This window comes from Manis pentadactyla, chromosome 5 (genome assembly GCF_030020395.1).
Source record: "Manis pentadactyla isolate mManPen7 chromosome 5, mManPen7.hap1, whole genome shotgun sequence".
Lineage (NCBI taxonomy): Eukaryota > Metazoa > Chordata > Mammalia > Pholidota > Manidae > Manis > Manis pentadactyla.
The window spans coordinates 159,229,031-159,247,417 of record NC_080023.1 but is presented as its reverse complement, the minus strand read 5'-3'; the positions used below and the strand labels follow the sequence as shown (position 1 = coordinate 159,247,417).

Genomic DNA, 18,387 nt, shown 5'->3' with positions numbered 1-18,387 from the left:
TACCTGTTCCCCATCCAGGCCTAAAACCAAGACAGGGGACTCCCCAAAGTCTGTGGATGAAGTCCCTTAGAGGTCCCTTAATTGCACGTTAGTACTCCAATTGCACATTATCTTGTGGCCTGCAGATGTGAGTGGATCCTTGGACATGGTGGGGGAGCCCCCTGCCCATAGCCAGGTACCAGGCAGCACCCTGCCATCCCACCCCTGGCCAGAGCCTGGGCTGCCCTGCCTGCAGAGGCAGCCTGAGGAATGTTCACCTCCATCCCAGTGCCCCTCAGATTCCCAAGACAGAAATGCTGAGACTGAGGGAGTGCAGCGGTTCCGGGTTCCCTAGAAGGCTTCTCAGAGGAGGGACATCACTGTCTGAGACCCCTTTGAAGGGCCCGGGGCAGTGAGGACCCCAGAGCAGACAGTAGGGCAGTCTCATGCAGGGGCTTGTGGGGATCATATTTAGGGTTGTTAAGGGCAAACCTGGGGGCGGTCTCAGAATTCTCAGGCCGGGTGATTTGGTAGATTTAAACCCTTCTAGCTTTCCCAAACCTCTTAGGATCCATTTCTAGTCCCTGCCTAGTCTGGCCACTGCCCATGTGTCCTCTCTCAACTTGAGCCACACCAGCCTTTCCCTGTCTCCTCCACACCAGTTCCTTCTTTGCTCCGGGCCTAACACATACTGTTCCTTCTGCCTGGAATGCCCTTCCACATCTCACCTGTTCATTATTCAAGTTCAGCTTAGAAATCACTCCCTGCAGAAGCCTCCTGGGAGGCTAATTATACAGCATTTTGTGTGGTGAGTTAATGTCTTTCTTCCTTCCCAGGGCTGTAAACCCCTAAAGGAAAGTCTGTGTTGATTCAGTGCTCCATCCCCAGTACCTGGCTCTCAACAGGAATTTTTGTTGATTGCACGTTGAAAATTTTCAGCAGACAGAAACCAGGTGGGAGAGCATTCTCAGAAGAGGGAACAGCATCAGCAAAGACTCTGAGGCAGGGAGGACCGAGTAAGTTCAGAAAATGTTGGGACCAAAGGGGATGTCAAGGGGATTAGGGCCCCACCCTTCTGACCTTGGTTAACATTGATCACCTCCTTAAAAGCCCTACCTCCAAATACAGTCACCTTGGGGGCTAGGGCTTCAATATACAAATCTGGAGAGGGTGACACAGTGCAGTCTGTAACAGGACTTCTTGAACATGATCCCAGCCAAAATCAGCCCCAGACTGCGAAGAGCCTGGAGAAGCTAGGCACCCACTGTGAGCTGTGCTAACCCAGCAGAGGGGCTGGCGCAGGATCATCAATCACCGTGGTGCCACAGGGTAGAAAACGATGAGCCCTCAGATAGCACTGAAGATGAATGGGGAAACTGACATGTGATTAAACAGGGATCCACTGCTGATGGCTGGTGGCCCTCTGAGTGCAAAAGTTAGCACAGCCAGGCCTGGGCTCCTGGCACCCACTGAGGCACCCACCCATCCTCCTGCCAAGGTCAAAGGATTGTCCCTCCAAACACAGAGCTTCCAGTCATGCTAGCCCTGTCAATGAAGGAGTGAGGATGCGGTGGGACCCGTGCGGGTGCTGGGAACCGTGGGGAGATAATATCAGTGGTCACCATTCAGACTGCCTGGCTCTTGTTAATAATTAATAATAATAATAATAATGAGCACTCTGTAGAGGTATTCCAGGTGCATTTTCTCATCTTTACACATCGAAACAGGGAGGTCAGAGTTAAATCAGGTGGTGAGGGCAACAGTTTCTAGAAGAAACAGACAGAGGGGAAAAGAGGGATGCACTTATTCATTCATTCGTCCAACAGATTTTTGTTGAGCACCTACTGTGTACCATTATATCCACAAAGGTGAACAAAAACACACATGGCCTCTGCTTTCATGGGGCTACCTCCTAGTTGGGCAGACAGATGATTAAAATACTAAGATAAGTTCAGGTATGGTAAGTACCAGGAAGAAAGTTAAGGTGGTGAGAGAGTAGGAGAGGGAGCAACATCAGGGGGATGGTCGGCGAAGGCCTCTGTAAAGAAGGGGCGTCTGAGCTGAGACTCAGACGTGAATGGAGCTGTCCCTGGAATAACTGGGGTAAGAGTGTTTAGGCAGAGAGAACAGTCAGTTTAAAAGCCCAACAGCAGGAAGGAACTTGGTATGTCTGAGAAATTGAAAGGAGGCTCATGTGGCTGGCTTTGCAAAGTGAGGGGGAATATGAGTGAAGAGGCATCAGAAACATTAGATGGATCTCACAGGCCAGGATAAGGAGTTTGGATACTATTCTAAGTAGTATAGGACCCCTCCGGAAGGTTTTCAGAAGATGCCTTTCATTAGAATTGAATTTTTTTTGTTTCAATTCAATTGAGGATAGATTCAATGCTTGAAGCATTGAAGCATTGAGACTTTGCACCACCACCGTCATCACCACCATCTGCACCATCATTACCTTCATCATCATCACCATCTGTACCACCATCCCCATCATCACCACCACCACCACCTGACAGGGTGCAGCAGGTGCTGTCAGTGCACCACCAGTGTCCCTTCCGCACTCACCATTTCAGGGCACGAAGGCCGGCTTCTAACTGCCAGCATCTCTATGTCTTCACCTGAGTGCTTTCTCTGGCTCCTGGAGCCGACCTCACCTGCGCTCATGCAGGCAAGATGTGCCAGGGAAAAAACGCCCACCATCCTCAGGAGCAGCCCTCAACCAATGACTCACAGGAGTTGGTGAATAAATGCCCAGTTTCTGTGCCCTTTGGGTGGGGATAATGCTGATGAGTATCTCCTCCATTGTTTCTCAGAGTTCCCTAGGAGAATTAAGCTCTGGTTGCCCGAGGGTAACTTGCTTGATGATGCACCCTCTTATGGGCTGCCTCCCCTTTCCACCTTCCCCTTCCCTCTTTTCTTGGGGTCACTGTTTGCACTGGAATCATGGTCTCAGGGTGTACTTCTCAGGGATCCCAAACTGAGACACTGGACTATTGTGAAGATTAAATATATAAAGCTCTTGCGCTTACTCAATTCATTGTTGAGTGAATGGGTGAAGGACACTTCACCTGAAGCCAGACAGACTCTGGAAAGGGTAAAGGGGGAGGCGAGAGACCCAGGAGAGTTGGAGATGAGAGGGGTAGGGAAAGGACCCCAGAGAAGCTGTCCTTGCAGGACCACCCCTTTCTGCAACTGTTACCACGACTCCACCCCTCCCTTTCTGAGTTCTCTTCTTGGCTACAGGTTCACGCTGAGGCCAGAGCCCCCTGAGAAACACGGTAAGACGTTCTCATCACCAAGCTTCCATGCTAACTCGCTGCGAGGACATCACCCACTAGGAACTGGGCTGGGGAGAAAAAGACCCTGAATGAAGTAAAAGTGATATTTAACTTGTGCCTTTAATGTTCAAATAGAATTTAAATATCATATTGGAAAATGACAAGATTGTACAAAGCAATATTTAAAACACAAGAGCTGTAAAGGGAGGGTTTTCCTCTTTCTAATTCTCCCAGGGCTGTTCCTGGCCACGGTGTTTGCTCCCCATCCCTGAGGCCTGAACCCTCATCTATCAAAGCGGCTCAGAGAGGGCAGGATGCCTGCCCAAGGCCACAGAGCTCTTCTGGCTTCTCCCCAGCACTGCCACACTATATATAGTAGGGACACTTTCAAAGCAGTTTTTCCTGGATAAAGCAACTGCTTCTTGATAAACGTGCTGCATGTTTTATTTTCCCTGGGGCTGGGAATCCCAGACTAAAATACATGGGGATCCAGGTCCCCCGGGGGGTGTGGTCATGCACTAAGTGTGGTGTCGGAGCCAGCTAGCCTACAGAGGGCTCTGTGTGTGGTTCTGCGGGGAGGAGAGAGCCCCAGACCCGAGTCCTCTGTGGGATCTGAGAGGCATTTCAGAGAAGGATGCCTTGGAGGAATGTCCAGACCTTCCCTTCAAGCAGCTGCGTTTCCATGCTGGGTACCCAGAGCCCCCGGGGGCCAGGGATGTGGCATCAGGGCTGCTCCCTAGAGTCCCAGGCCTTAGGTGGGGCTCTGTTTAATGACCCACTCACTGTGGGGGTTGGCGCAGGACAGATCTAAGAGGCCAGCAAATGGGTCCAGGTGACACTCACCTGTGGGAAGCAGGCATGGGGGTAGGGCTGAGGGTGGTGGCTGAGGAAATGCTGCTGGCATTGCGCTGCCCGCAAGCTGTTTGAGTCTTGGCGGCTATGGCCCACAGCTACCCTTTTCTCTGGAAAACGGACCTCCCCAGATGGCAGATGCTTTGCTTGCGTAGGTATGCCCAGCCCCTCTGGGCAGTCCACAGCCAGTGACTGACTGATACAGAAGTAGAAAGACCAGCCTCCCTCTAAAGGGAACTACTGGGCTACAACTTGCCTCCAGAGCCACAGTGTGGCCAAGGCCAGACTTCACCCCTACTCACTCCCTCCTTCACTACTGCTGAAGCCTTGCTTTAGCCTCTGCAACTTGGCCAGTGTCTCAAAGTGTGATCCCTGGACCAGCAACATCGCATCGCCTAGGAACTTGTGAGAAATGCAGATTCTCGGGGCCCAGCCACCTGTGTCTGAATAGCCCTCCAGGTGACTCTGAGGCACTGCTGAAGGCTGCGAATCATTGCTCTAGAGAATGCAGCTGAGGATGGCTGCCCATCCTTGGTTCCCACAAAGCTGGGGCACTTGGAGCTGGGCATGTGTTTGCAGAATTCCCTAAGGAGTCCATGGCCTTGGCCCAGGAGGCGGCCTGCTTCAGCTAGGGTGGTCCAGAGGCATCAATTTCACTGGTGGTACTGACACCTGTCACACTGAACAAAAAAGGCTGCCCTCTTTATGCCTAAGGGCAGCTCCAGGCCAACCCCACACTCCAGGATGTGGCCCAGGCTGACCTTGACCTCACAGCAGGGTTCCACCTGGTTTCATGGGAGACAGAGGCCCGAGGGGAAGGCTTATCCTGGGGTGGCCCCCCCAGAGGGATCTGGTGAGCAGTACAGGCCACAGACTTCCCGGGGACCTGGCTTGGACCCATTCCCCACCAGAAACTTCCTGATACTCCTTCCAACTTTGCAGAGGAGGATGTTGGCTGATTTTGGGAACCTGCTGCAAGGCAGAGAGAAAAACAGCTCACCCCTTGTGCTGGAGGCAATGTGACCACACCTGTTTATGGCTCCAGGCCTGGGAGGGGCGATCCTCTGATTTCTGGTCCCAGGTGAGAGATGAGATACAGGACTCTCCTGAGAGAGCTGGAGCCCAGGAAAGAGCCCAGAGGCAGGGAAGAGGCAGTTGTATGGCATTTGGGGAGGGCCAGCCATGGGCCCCCCGAACAACAAGGCCCCGATCTGCTGAGCATCAGAATGCAGGCTGTGAGGGTGATAGGGTGAGGGGTAACAGATGGGGACAGGAGCCTGCTGTGAGGGGCAAATTCTGAATCAAGATGTCTTATGGATATTGTATGATTATGTATGGAAGCTAAAATTATCACATAGGTATCATATAATTGATATGTGATACCCTGAGTTCAATATTAGAATTGCCCCAATCTGCTGTGTGGCCCTGGTCAAGCCCCTTCCCCTCTCTGGACCTTAGTTTTCCCGTCTGTTCAAGGAGGAGCTGAACTAGACACCTGCTAAGTCCAAGAGTCCTTTGTGCCAACTACATCACAGAGCTCAAGCTGTTTCTTGCATCCTGGAATGACATTTGCATATCAGTCCCACTGATCTCTCTCTCAGCCCCTTGACCATGCTTCCTTAGGACCTTTGCACATGCAGTTTTCTGTTCCTGGTAGCCCTGCCTCACTCACCAGACTATACCAGGTGGCTTATTTTACATTTACATTGTTCCCTGTATTTCTTATAAAACCTAATACAATTTGTAACTTGAACATTTCCTTGGTGGCTAATTTGATTCATGTTCCTCTCTGCCTCAGGGCTGTGAGCTTGTAAGACCAGGGCCTCTGTTCTTTTCATTGTGATTCTAGCACTCTAATTGGTACCTGGTCTGTAGTAGACATTCATTAAATACCCATTAAATGAATAAATGAATGAATGAATGAATGAATGGTAGCTATCATTATTATTTGGAGCCAAGAAGCGCTCTAAGAAGGCTGGAGAACCCTGTTCTGACTATCCCAGAGAGAGAAAGCCTAGTGGCATGTACAGCTGCCCTCAACAGCCTTCAGCTCTGAGGGGTGACTTCACCTTGCACCCACTCCTGCTCCCTGCAGGGGTGAGGCTCCTATCTCAGGGAGGTGTCCCTTACAGTTGAAAGAGGCTGTCTTTGTCCTCACTGCTTTCCTGACTCTGTGAACCAGGGCTGAGGTGCCCTATGAACTGCCTGAGAACATGGGCCACTTTGGTGTGGGGGATCAGGGGCACTTCCAGGGGATCTTTGGTAGACCAGGCTGCCTGGATTTTTGCCACTTTGGGAATCTGCAGAGAAAGATGCCTGGAATTCAAATGTGTGTGCATAAGCACACGTACACGTGCACTTACACAAATACCCACGCTAAATACACAGGAAGCACACACACACACACAACACAACAGGTACTTGTGCACAGATCATGTGTCCACATACGTAACATCCTCTGAAGTGTGCGTGCACAAACACGGGCATAGAAATATACGTGTGCACGTGTTCACACTTGTACACACAACAGAGTTGCATACAATGCACCTACAAACGCATGCATATAGGTTTATACAAACATGTATCATGCAGACAGCAGAATTGACCAGAGGCGTCATCTCCCTCCTTTCTGACTCTGCCTCCCCGCTCGCTGCGTGGGGCTGGCGCGCCCCCTAGTGGCTATCGTCGGCAGCGCCGTCCCGGACAAGCCGGTAGCGAGTATTGCTGGCTGATGCATGCGTTGCTCCCCGCTGCAGGTGCCCTCCAGCCGCCCGACCCTTCCTTCCTTCAGCCCCCTAGGCGGGCGGAACTCACCGCCTAGGGGCCAACCCCCGCCTTGGCCCTGTCTGCGTGTATCCTTCGTAGCCAGGTCTTGAGGCTTCGGTCGGAGAGCTGGGATCGACGGCCACTGCTCTCACTGTTTTTGCACCTGGGCGACCAACAAAGAGGCGACCTGGTCAGAAAGAATCAAGTCTTAACAGGGGCATGGGGCTGCTGGGGTGACAGCAGTCGGCCAGGGACTGGCCTCTTCCCTGTCCCAGCACCCACGCAGGGCTTGGCAAGACGTGAACTTCTTGAATTTGACATGTTCAAATTTGTTGAACTTGGGGCTGCAGCACTAGTTCAGTGGGAGGAGGGGAGGCTTTTCGCCCCTAAGAGGGAATGCAGTAGGGACTGTGGGAGCAGAGCCCACCCTCGGGCTCAGTGACAGCCGTCCCCCGGACAGAGGCTGGAGTGCCCTGCTCCTGCTCCTGAGCCTGGGCCAGCGGCACACTGGCTCACTCAGGCAGGGGCATCCCCGGAGAGGGCTCAGGCTCTGAGAACCCCAGCCACCCGGGCGCCGCCAATTCCCAAAGGGCCCCTGGTCAAGCCCCGCCCCTCTATCCAATCAGAACCCAGCAGACAGAATCCGGACTCCACGGCCCCTGATAATAACGAGCGTGTGCCCTGAGGTCTGACAACCGGGTACCATTCCGGGCTTCCTGACTTCCGGCTGTGGGACACTTAAACGAGATGATACACGCGGGGGAAAGGGGGGGGGCGCTTCCATGTACTTTACCTGCATCTGCGCCTGAAACTTTAACAAGACATTTACGCATTTCTTGACGTTTTAAAACTCCTTGCAGTAAAAAGTATTCTAATCTAATGTATTTTAACAGTCACATTACCTCAGAGAGCTGAAGGAACACAGAGGAGAGAGGAGCTACGGGGCGCGGACCTGTACCTTTTGGGCGAGGGGCAGGGGCTGTTGGCGGAGCAGCTGATGCTCGAACTAGGTCTTGAGGAATGAGCAGAGGGCACCGGGCGCCTGCTCTTTATAAAAACGGAAGGGAATTCCAGGCAGAGTGAACAGCATAAGCAAATGCTCAGGAGTGTGAAGCACAGGATGAGTTTGGAGAAGCAGCTGGCGTTTGGTGTGATGAGAACACCAAGGTGTGGTGGAAACTGGGAAGAGTCAGAGGGCTTCACTGGCTGGCTTCTGGAATAAAAAGACTTTCTTAATGACTTTATGGATGGAGGAAGGGTAGAGAGAGGGAGAGAAGGAAGAGCGGGGGAGGGAGGAGAGGGGAGTGGGTGGATGATGCGGGACTGACGGGTGGCCGGATGAAAGAAGAGATGGGTGAAGAGGCTGCACATGTCTAAGTGAAGTAGCCTGGCAGCTGTGGTGGGCAGTACGACCTTGTGCTGGGGGCACAGAGAGCCACTGGTCTCAGTGCGCCTGCCCTGCCCTCAGCTTTGAGCAGGCCGTGTGCCCATGCCACAGAGGAGTCTCCCTCCCCTGGCCCCTCACCCTTGCTTCTAACTGTTACTCAGGGCAAGGCCCGCGCTGGGGCAGGAACTGTCTCAGTCACCTGGCTCCAGCTCCACCTGGGCAGGCCCTGTGCTCCTGGGCCTCACGGGCGGGGCTTTTCAGTATCACTAAAACCTCCATGTGAAGGATTCTTTGTGGGAGCTCAGGGAACACCCATAATCTGGGTAGACTAGATGGCAGGGGACTGGGAAGTGTGGAGGTGGAGACAGTGTAGACTCTTCTTGGTCTACACCAGGGCGGGAGAGGAGGAAGACACTGGCCTTCACGTGGCATCTGACACAAGTCCCGGAAGAGACGTAACTAGGGACTGGAGAGCACAGGACCCACAGTCCTGGATGGCAGGGGCATCAGCGCAGCCGTACCCGAGGAGGGCAGGGGCCTGTCCTGCTCCCCAGACAGACACCCCGCCCCTCCCCTCGTGGCCCACAGCGCTCACCGTCCAGAGCAGGTCCTGGCAGTGTACCATCGTTTGCACCACCTTGGCTGCCCCTCTGCCAGCTGTTCTCCCTGCCCTTGGAGAGTTTAGGGGACTGCCCTCGGTGCAGGAGGAAATTAGGGGCCATCACCATGGAAATGTTCCACAGTGTCATCTTGTTGCTTGGCTCCTGGGCCACCACTGTCTTGAGGAATTCCAGGAGTGCCTGGGGAAAGGACAGGACCTCCCTCATATCTTGGCGCAGCCTGGTGCTCCCCACCTTTCCTAGAGCACCACACTGCACAACTCGGGGGCACTCGGAAAGAGCCAGGGGCTGGAATAGGGGTTTCATTCCAGCTTGCCATCAGCCCACCATGACCTCTCTGTGTCTGTTTCCTGTTCTGCAAAATGTGGCCCATGCCCTTCCCTGCTGTCCTCTCTCAGAGGTTAATGAGACATCTGGGTCTGACCTCAACTTCCAGGCAGAAACGAACCACAGTTCTGGGAGAGGCCCAGGACAGCACCTTTTTTGGGGGTCTAGATCTGCCTCAAAGGCAAAGGAAAAAATAGGGAAGCAGAGACAATGGGAAGAATGGGAGAAGATGCTAAGAGCTGCCATTTATTGAGTATTTTTTGTGTTCCTGGCCCCTTGGTTAGCACCTTATGTGCATTTATCATCTCATTTAATCCTCATGAAACTCTATGACATGTACCCATTTTAAAGAGAAGGAAACTGTGGCTTGGAGAATGTGCCCAAGGCCACATAGACAGTAGGATGAAGGGAAAGGGGAAGAACAGGAAGGATGGAAAGATAATGGATGGGGGCGGACTGATGGATGGATAGATGGGTGGGTGGATGAATGGAAAGATGGAAGAAAGAAAGGAAGAGTATATACTGAACATTTGCAAAGTACCATGCCTTCTACTCTGTGATTCCTCATGTGTTAGCTTTTGAGATTCACACAAGATGCTACTATTATCTTCAGTTCCATGAAAAGGAAGCAGAAATTCAAAGAGGCTGTCTCTTCAACCAAAGCTGAGGCACAAGGAGCCGAGGCCCCCCGAGCCCAGCTCTATCTGGTTACTTCCTTGGGGCCTCCTGTGTCCATGTCAGACAAGGACTGCAGTGCACCTGGGGCCTCCTCACTGCCTCACCCTAGAGGTACATCTTGGGCTCGACCCAAGTACAGCCAGGAGGGTGCTGGAGGCCAAGCAGAGGCTGAGTCCTGGCCCCAGTCCCCAGCTCTAAGCACCCACTGCCAGACATACAGTGGGAGTTCCCTGGGAGTGTTTCCCAAATTGGTGCCCCGCAGAACACCAGTGCTGTGCAATGCTTTTCACAGCAAAAGGGGTCCATGACTAACCAGGTTGGGAATATGCTACATACTCCAGTCCCACTTGGAGACTCATAAAGCCTCAGCACCTCAAAGGCTTTGAGAGGTCTTGTTGGAAAGAGTGATCCTTAACCTTGTTTCACTACCTCAGTGTTGCCGGATCTTATTTGGACACATAACCATTTCCCCTGTAACACCTGTTAGCACCGCACAGAGGAGATGCTGGGCAGGGCCCACTCCAGCAAGCGCTGCTTCCTCTCTGCTTCCTCCAGGAGAAAGTCTCAGGAAAGGCGTGGCCACCACTGTTGGTCTCCACTGACTGCACCCAGTCCCTGGGGTAGTTGTTGAATGAATGAATGAATGAATGAATGAATGAGCACATTTGGAGCTGTTATTGTGGCTCTGGGTTGAGGTGATAGAATGGAGGGAGGCAGCTCTGGAAACTTCTATCTTCAGGGCATTTCTGTTGGGTTCTGGGAGGAGCAGGATGAGCAGGTGAAGAGCCTGCAGGCGCTGCTTCAGGTCCAGGATGTCTGAGGGAAGAGGGAGAACCACAGTCTGTGGCGACTCAGAGACTTGCCCTCACCTGGCCTGGAGGCCCCTTGTTGTTAAGGGGAGAGTCCAGAGTTGGAAAATCCAGGACAGCCAGGAAACCCTTTTTCCTAAGGCCTAGAACTGTTTCCTGGGCTAGTGTCAGTTCAGACAGAACCCCAGCCAGTGCTGGTCACGGAGCTCACTCTCTATACTGTGTGAGTAAAAAGTAACACACAAGTGTGCATGTATGTAAACATATGTGCACACACACCCAGATGTGCAGTCTGAGAGCTATAGCCAGGATTAGAAATGCAGCGGGTCAGCAATCACCACCATGTCCCCTAATCAAACAAGGCCAGTGGCATCAAATGCTCTTCTCTGCAAACATAAAGGGCTGGGGCACACTCACTGGGCACGACGTGAAGTGAGGTGAGGAGGCACTCAGCAGTGAGCCGAGGTGCTGGCAGCTCTCTGATGAACCTTTTGAGCAAATCAGATGCGTCACTGTGGTAAACCTCATCCCAGCTAAAAAAGCCAGTGTGGAAATCTGTCTCCAGCTTTTGTTCCAGCCCCTGAAGAAAGAAGAGTCACTAATGAGAAGTTGGCCCAAGGATCTACCATGTACCCCATCTCTGGGACTCAATTTCCTCATCTGCAAAGTGGGGACAATAATAGCACCCACTTTGGTATGATAAGGTTGATATGAGGATCAAATAGCTTAATGTGTGTTAGCACAGGGTTTCACTCAATAAATGTTGGCAGTCTGACCCCGGGATCCACACCCACAACCCCTGGGCCATATTGTACCATCTCCACCCTGTCAAACAGAGACCAAGACAGAACATGACAAGCTGTGCACTGATTCTCCCCTGGCTCAGTGCACATGGGAGGGTGCTGAGGTGGAGTGGGGGAAGCCACATGGTTACCTTGACCTGAGCCTGTGATCCAGAGCCCCTGGGATGCCTTCCACGTCCAGCCCTCTCTTTTCCAACAGGACAGCAGCTATGAGAGAAAGAAACCAATGTTTAAACCAGCAAGCATTGAAAAGTGGGGATCAAACAGGTACGTCTGTCTCCCGTGGAGACCAGAAGAGCAGCATGCTTGAAGGGCCTTGGAAAGGAAGAATTAACAGCTTTCCCGCCTACAGCCCGGAAGCCAGCCCCTGCTGGGAGGGCTTCACGTGCATGTTCCTCACTTTATCCTTCATAAAAGGAAGATACTGTTTTAACCGCACACATACTGAAAGGGGGACTCAAGGAGGTTCAAAAATTCATCCCAAGTCTCTCAGCTGGCAAGCATCGCTTAGAATTTGAACCCAGGTCTCCTGGTTCCAAAGTCCACACTGTCATCCCCCAGGCTAGATGTCTCCCATTGTGGCGGCCAGAGACAGCTTTCTTACAGCTAAATAAGCCAAGCTGGGGCCAACTTAGAGCTTGAAGTACCAGCAGGACCTGGGTGCTGGGGAGGGCTTTGCAGTCAGCTTCGAGCAGGGCATCAAGGGGCACAGCAAAAAGGCGAGATTCTGCTGGAAGTCAAAGGAGCAGAAGGGGTGTTTCACTTCCTGGAGTAAGTGGGCTCCAACCCACAAGATCTCCTGGATGACTAGACTCAGAATCCCTTCTGTGTTTGAGGACTGAACTGTCTGGAGAATGGGTGAGCTCAAACTTCTCCATATCTCTGGAGCAGAACATTTAGTCTCAGCAATAATGAAAATGTTGGATACATCACAGAGTAGAAAATCTCAGCTGAACAAAGAGGTGGTAGAAAGAAAATGCGCTGCTGCTGTATGATATGTAATGTCTGGGGTAGAGGGTCTAGACCTGCAGGGATGGGCTGAGTTCCTAAGAAATGCATTTGCCTGGTTTTCTCATCCATCCTGCCTCACAGTCTTCTGGGGAAAACTTCTCCTTCCAAATCTACTCAGCAATTTCCCTCATCCTCCCTTCACTTACCTATACTTTCTCAGCTAACCCCCTCCCTTTGGCCTTTCTTATCCACCACTATCTTGTCTTTAAAGAAACAAACAAAAAATCATAATGTGTAAAGCTGACAGTGATGCAGTGAGATGAACACTCTCATACACCATTTAAGAGTAATATAAACCAAGAACTTAAGTATATTGTAAAATAATCTAAGATGCATTCAGAGTTCGGTGTGCAGCAATAGTGATTGTGTTTCATAATAGGAAAAACATGGAAATAATAAAGTTCACCAATAGGGAAATGGTTAAATAAATTAGGATATATCCATAAGGAGGAAAACAGTGTGCTGATGAAAAATCATGTTTTCAAAGAATGTTTAATAGTTATGGTAAGTGATGCTATTGTTCCAAGTTCATTACCCCTCCTTGTAGCCACACCCTTTGACAGGTGAATCTGCAATTCTTCCCACTAACGATGCAGAAACTACTCCCCCACTCCTGGCTAGTCAGCCAGGTGATAGTTTTGCCCAATGTAGCAGTAGACTCCATGACACATACAGAGGTTTAAAATGCATTGTGTGGTAGGGTTTGCCTTCTTGTGCTTCTGCCATTGCTCTAAGGACAGGCTTCAGGTGGCCTGCTGGTCCCAGGCGGGTGAGAGACATGTGAAGCCAAACCAGACCCCGTCAACAGCTTAATCCAAGTGCAGCCTAGATCAGCCAACTAACTTCCAGCTCACCCACAAACACATGAGCAGCAGAAAATAATTGTTATTTTAAGTCACAAGTTTTGGGGTTGCTTGTTATGTAACATTTTTGTAGCAACATCTGAATGATACAATGAGAAATATCCATAATTCTATAATATATAGTGAAAAAAGGAAAACACACACACACACACACACACACATACACACAGAGAAGATGATACTCTAGAAGTTAATAGTGCTTATATCTGAGTTATATTTTCCCTTTTTGTCTTTTTCTCTGTGAAGAGCAGGAATTGTTTTTATATGCAGAAAAATATATATGACAGAAAGAACTAGGGAAGCTAAGCATGTTTTGCTGAAGGATTCCTCACCGGCTCCCTGGATGAGACAGCCAGTACTTTAGCCGCCGGCCCGCACTGCTGACCCGTTGCCTTCCACTTTCCCACCTCGCTCCTCTTCAGTCCAAGCCCAGGACGTCACAGAGCGCGGTCAGCTTCTTGACGGCCAAGGCAGGAATCTTCTTCCCGTCCTGCGAGGGCAAGTCTCCTGTTCTCCTGAAGCCAAGTCTGCCTTTGGGGATCCTAAACTTCTAGGGAGAGAGGGAAAGATAACTGCTCAAGCCAGTCGTCAGGCATGTGTGCTGGGGTCCCGCGTCCCCCCACCCCCTCCCCAGGCTGTTAGGTGGAGGAAGAGCAGAGGATGGGAGCAGGGACTCGGGATTCGTCCCAGACTCGGGATTCGTCCCAGGCTCAAGGCCAAGCTCTGCCTCTGGCCAACTGGTTCACATCCTGAGCCTCTAATTCCCTGTCTGTGTAACCATGAAATAGCTCCTGCCTCATAGGGTTTTTATGAGGGTAAAGTGGGCTAAGGGGTGTACAGTGCTTAGAATGCCAAGCACATAGCAAGGCCCCAGGAAGAGGAAGCTGTTTTTATTACCTGCATTCCAACAGGAGTTGCTGGAGGACAGGCATCACCCCACAGGCCTCTTATTTTTTGCTTCTACCCTGGTTCTTTGTTGCTCCCCCTCACCCCATCTGTCTCGACTCTTGGCAGGGCCATCCATGGCGCCTATGCTCCTCTTCCTTACTCTGATTAATGACAGAGCATTAATTGAAAAATAAATGATGCTTGACTGCGCCATCTGGAGGCCACAGTGGGGCTCTGCAGGCAGCACCTGGCATTCCTGCTGCCCGGATGTGAAGAACAGCAATGGCCAGGGAAGGACAGATTTGGTTAGTTTTGGAGGACTTGACCAGATTATTCTCCAGGGCCTCATTCCAGTGCTCAAAGAAGGGAAAGGAAGCAGGCTGTGGTTGTAATACTGCTATGGCTGTAATACAGCCTAGTGCTTGCTCTATGGGCTAAGGAATTATACTTTCTGGGTTCAAATTTTAATTTTACCTATGAGTTTGGGTAAATAATTTTACCTTTATGTGTGTCAGTTTTATCATTTGTAAAATAGGACTAATAACAGGATCTACTTCACAAGTTTGCTGGAGAGATAAAAGTAGACAAAGCATATAAAACAGTGCCTGGCACCTGTTGAATACTCAATAATTATAACTATTACTATTTTTTAGTTTTCTTTACACAGACAATTATGGTCAGTGTAACAGAATGAAGTTAAGTCATGTATATGAAGTGTTTGGTATAATGCCTGAGCCATGGTAAAAGGTCAATATATGATATCTTTAGACTATCAATTATTATCATTCATAGCTTCAGTGGGGGAAATCAAATCATCAAGGCTAAAAGATAAGGTTGAGTATGAATTATCTCTGACGCTTTAGAAGTAGAAAGTAATTATTTAACACTTTATTTGATGTACTGTGGTTACATAAGATATTATCACTGGGAGAAACTAGGTAGAGACATGGGAACTCTACTATTTTTGCAAGTTCTTGGGAGCCTAAAATTATTTCCAAAGAAAAAGAAAAATTCTATCTGAGTGAATGAAAGCACTTTCACACTGGAATAGGGGTTACTGTGGAGATGGAGGCAAACTTCCTTAGCAGTAGAGAGCCATGGTCAGCTGGGAAGGGTCTGGGTCAGGCTGCTGGGGGCTCGGTCCTGGCCTAGTATCAGCCAGCTTTTCTCTCTGAGCTTCACTTCTCATTTTCCCAGGAGGACAGTGGGGCCGCAATGGCAACACCCATCTCCTAGGGAGAGACAAGGAGACAAGCCAGTGTGGGTGAAGCCTCTGGAACAATGTCTGGGGCTCGTTTGCCTAGGATTATCCAATCAATTGAAATGTGGTCAGTGAAGAACCTCTTCCTTTTATGGGACCTGGGAAAATAACTACCTGATGAGAGGGCTCAGAGTAGTGGTTGCCTGGAGTGGGGAGAGGGACAAACTAGGGAAGGGCCTCGGGGGGGGGGGGGAGCCTGCAGGGGGTAGGAAGTGTTCTATGTCTTTCTTGATCTGGTGGGAGTTACACAGATACACACACTGAGTTGCACATGCTAAATATTTGTGCACTTTACCACGAGTCATTTCTGTCTTAAAAACCTAAATTTGGAAGGAAAAAAACTAAGAAGTTGTGTCTCTCTCATACCAGACACCAAAATTAAACAATAACTGGAAAAACACGTGGAGGTAGACCATTATCGGGTTGCTGGATGAGGGGACTTCCTAAGCATAAAAGCAAAGAAGAGCATAAATGAAAATAAGAATATAAAGGACTGTAGCTCCCTGCTCTCTGGTCCCTGACATGGGCAGTCACTCAGTAAATATTTGTGGTTTGAATTAAATGAATGAGTGATTCCACAACTGTCATGCTGTGGGCCCGGCAGAAAGGAAGGAGTGAGGTGGGTGCTGCGGGATGTACTGGTGCCCGAGGATGGGCCACCAGTGCCTTGGGCAGCATCCTCACCCACAGGAAACCCTTGCCCCAGGCACAGGTGACTCCTGGGGGCTGCCTGCCCCTCTGCAGGAGCAGCACGGCTTGCTCCAAGTTGGCAGAGTCCATGTGGAAGGCTTCCTCCCTCCTAGCCTGCGCCTGCTGCCCCTCAGCCCCTGCTGCTGTGGGATGCAGTACAGAGAGGCAGTCGGGACCAGCTGCCTCCCTGCCTCCTCCAAGGCCAGAGCCTCAGGGGGCAGTTTCCTGCCCAAGAAGTGATTTCTCAGGTTCAAAGCTCAAAGCCCCAGGACCAAATCAATAGCTTCCGGCTCAGGCCCAATGCCCAGGAAGTGATTTTCTAGCTGAGGCCCACTGACCCAGAAGGTGATTTTCCCGGCTGAGGCCCATGGGCCTGATGGAAAGGCCCACTCAAGGGCCCAAGTTTTTCCATCACGCAGGGAAGGCAAGGAACCAACAGGAAGAGGAAAATCTGAGAGGTGTGCACCGTCTCTTCACAGAGCAGCCCCTCTGTGCAGCCTGCAGGAGTCCCAGGGCCCTGGGGAATAAAGACCACTCACCTGGAGGAGACTTAGAAGCCCCGGAACTGAGCTGGGTCCCTTTCGTACCCGAGTGCCCCTTCTCAGAAGACACATCCCACACAGAGCATAGACAGTTCCCACTCGGGCAGGAAGCAAGATGACAGACACAGCCCTGGGAAACAGGGACTTTTCTTGATCCCTCCACTGACAGCAGCTGAAGCTCAGTGATCTTGCTGGAGATCCCCAGCTGCTAAGTGGGGAGCAGGCCCCGGGCCCCAGGTCTGTCTGCTTTCAGTGCTGTCATTTTAATCACTGTGTCATACCTTTTCAAGTCTATTCCAAGAAAGAGGATGTCCACAGCCTGTCAGGTTTCAAACCAGCAGGATAGACAAATGGGAATAAAAAGTATTCTGATTGTACTAGTAACAGAGAAAGAACCGAAGTTTTCAGGCCCACCCAGGCCCCATGGTGGCAAGAGGCATATAGACACTGACAGATGCAGCAGACAAACTCACATGCACCCTGGGGACCCAGAGCCATGCAAGCAGGCATGCAGCCATCCACACAGCCCTGCAGCAGAGCCACTGCTCCACTCAGGACGTGGGGACATCACAGAGGCCCAAGGCAGACTGGGCCTTCACTTACCCTTAAGCCACTTACTTACCACTGAACTGAAGACCCCGAAGATGTCTGTGACATCTCTGACAGGTGCCTTATGTCGTCTTCAGATTGACCAGGCATAGATGTCCAGCCAGTGGCACACAGGGGTCACCTGGTCTGTGTATGGGTGCACAGGAGTCCCCGCTGTTCACCGTCTAGGCCCAGGTCACCAGAGAGGCCTGACAGGCCTGTGTCCTGCAGCCACTGGGATTCAGTTTCTCTGCCTGCCAACACAGGGAGAACACCCGCTGAGCACACACAGGTGCACTCTCAGCCACGTGCAGTAACCAGAGACATGGAGAGACACAGTCATGGGGATGCAAGGAGCACCCATGTACCTGATCCTAAGACCCACTAACACCAACCACTTTTCAGTGGGGGAGATCTAACACGACCCCTGAGAATCCGAGGGACCCTAATGCATTAACCAGTGTCTGTACCTAAACCTATGGCCCTGCATTCCCTAGGACACAGAGCAGGCTGAGGGAAGGCGCCTGTGTGCTCTGATTCTGCAGTATAGCCATGGACTCACCACCCCTCCCAAATCTGGGAGAGACCACCACAGGGCCACGTGGGCCCAGCCATGGAGAGTGTGGGCAAGCTGTGGGTGTGCCCTAGAAGTCACACTCTATTCCAGACCTTATGTATGTTGGAATTGTCCTTTCAACTGTGCTTCATAAGAAAAGTGCCATGGTCTTACAGCAAAACTATCCATCCAAATCACAGGGACATGTTGTGACTGCAGGTTCCTGCACCCCATCTCCAGAGATCCTGCCCCAGGAGCTCGAGCCCAGGGCCTGGGACTCTGCCCTTGGAACATCCTTCCCAGGCTAGTTGAATGCAACGGGGTCTTCAGATCACACTCAAGGAACACCAGCCTGGTGGGCTCCTTCCTTATTATGACGGAAGCAGATGAGAGCTGGAGAAGAGAGTCCTCCACATGTATGAGCGGATTGGTGGGGAGTAAACAGCCGTGTCCAGTATTGACCAAGTTAGTCAACCAGGCGTTGGTGGT

General features: G+C 51.2%; 1 protein-coding gene across 2 annotated transcripts in view; it reads right to left on the bottom strand.

Annotated features, from left to right (window-relative positions):
- Positions 1–11,146: 11,146 nt before the first annotated feature.
- The window catches only part of ADIG (adipogenin), a 32,840-nt gene continuing 25,599 nt past the window's right edge, over positions 11,147–18,387 (bottom strand). For both annotated transcript variants that reach the window (XR_008997946.1, XM_036902294.2), the window contains 4 exons: positions 17,377–17,596; positions 13,706–13,923; positions 11,631–11,706; positions 11,147–11,276 (listed from right to left, as the gene is read on the bottom strand). The gene's annotated coding sequence lies outside the window, so the exon portion shown is untranslated. The remainder of the gene's footprint in view (positions 11,277–11,630; positions 11,707–13,705; positions 13,924–17,376; positions 17,597–18,387) is intronic.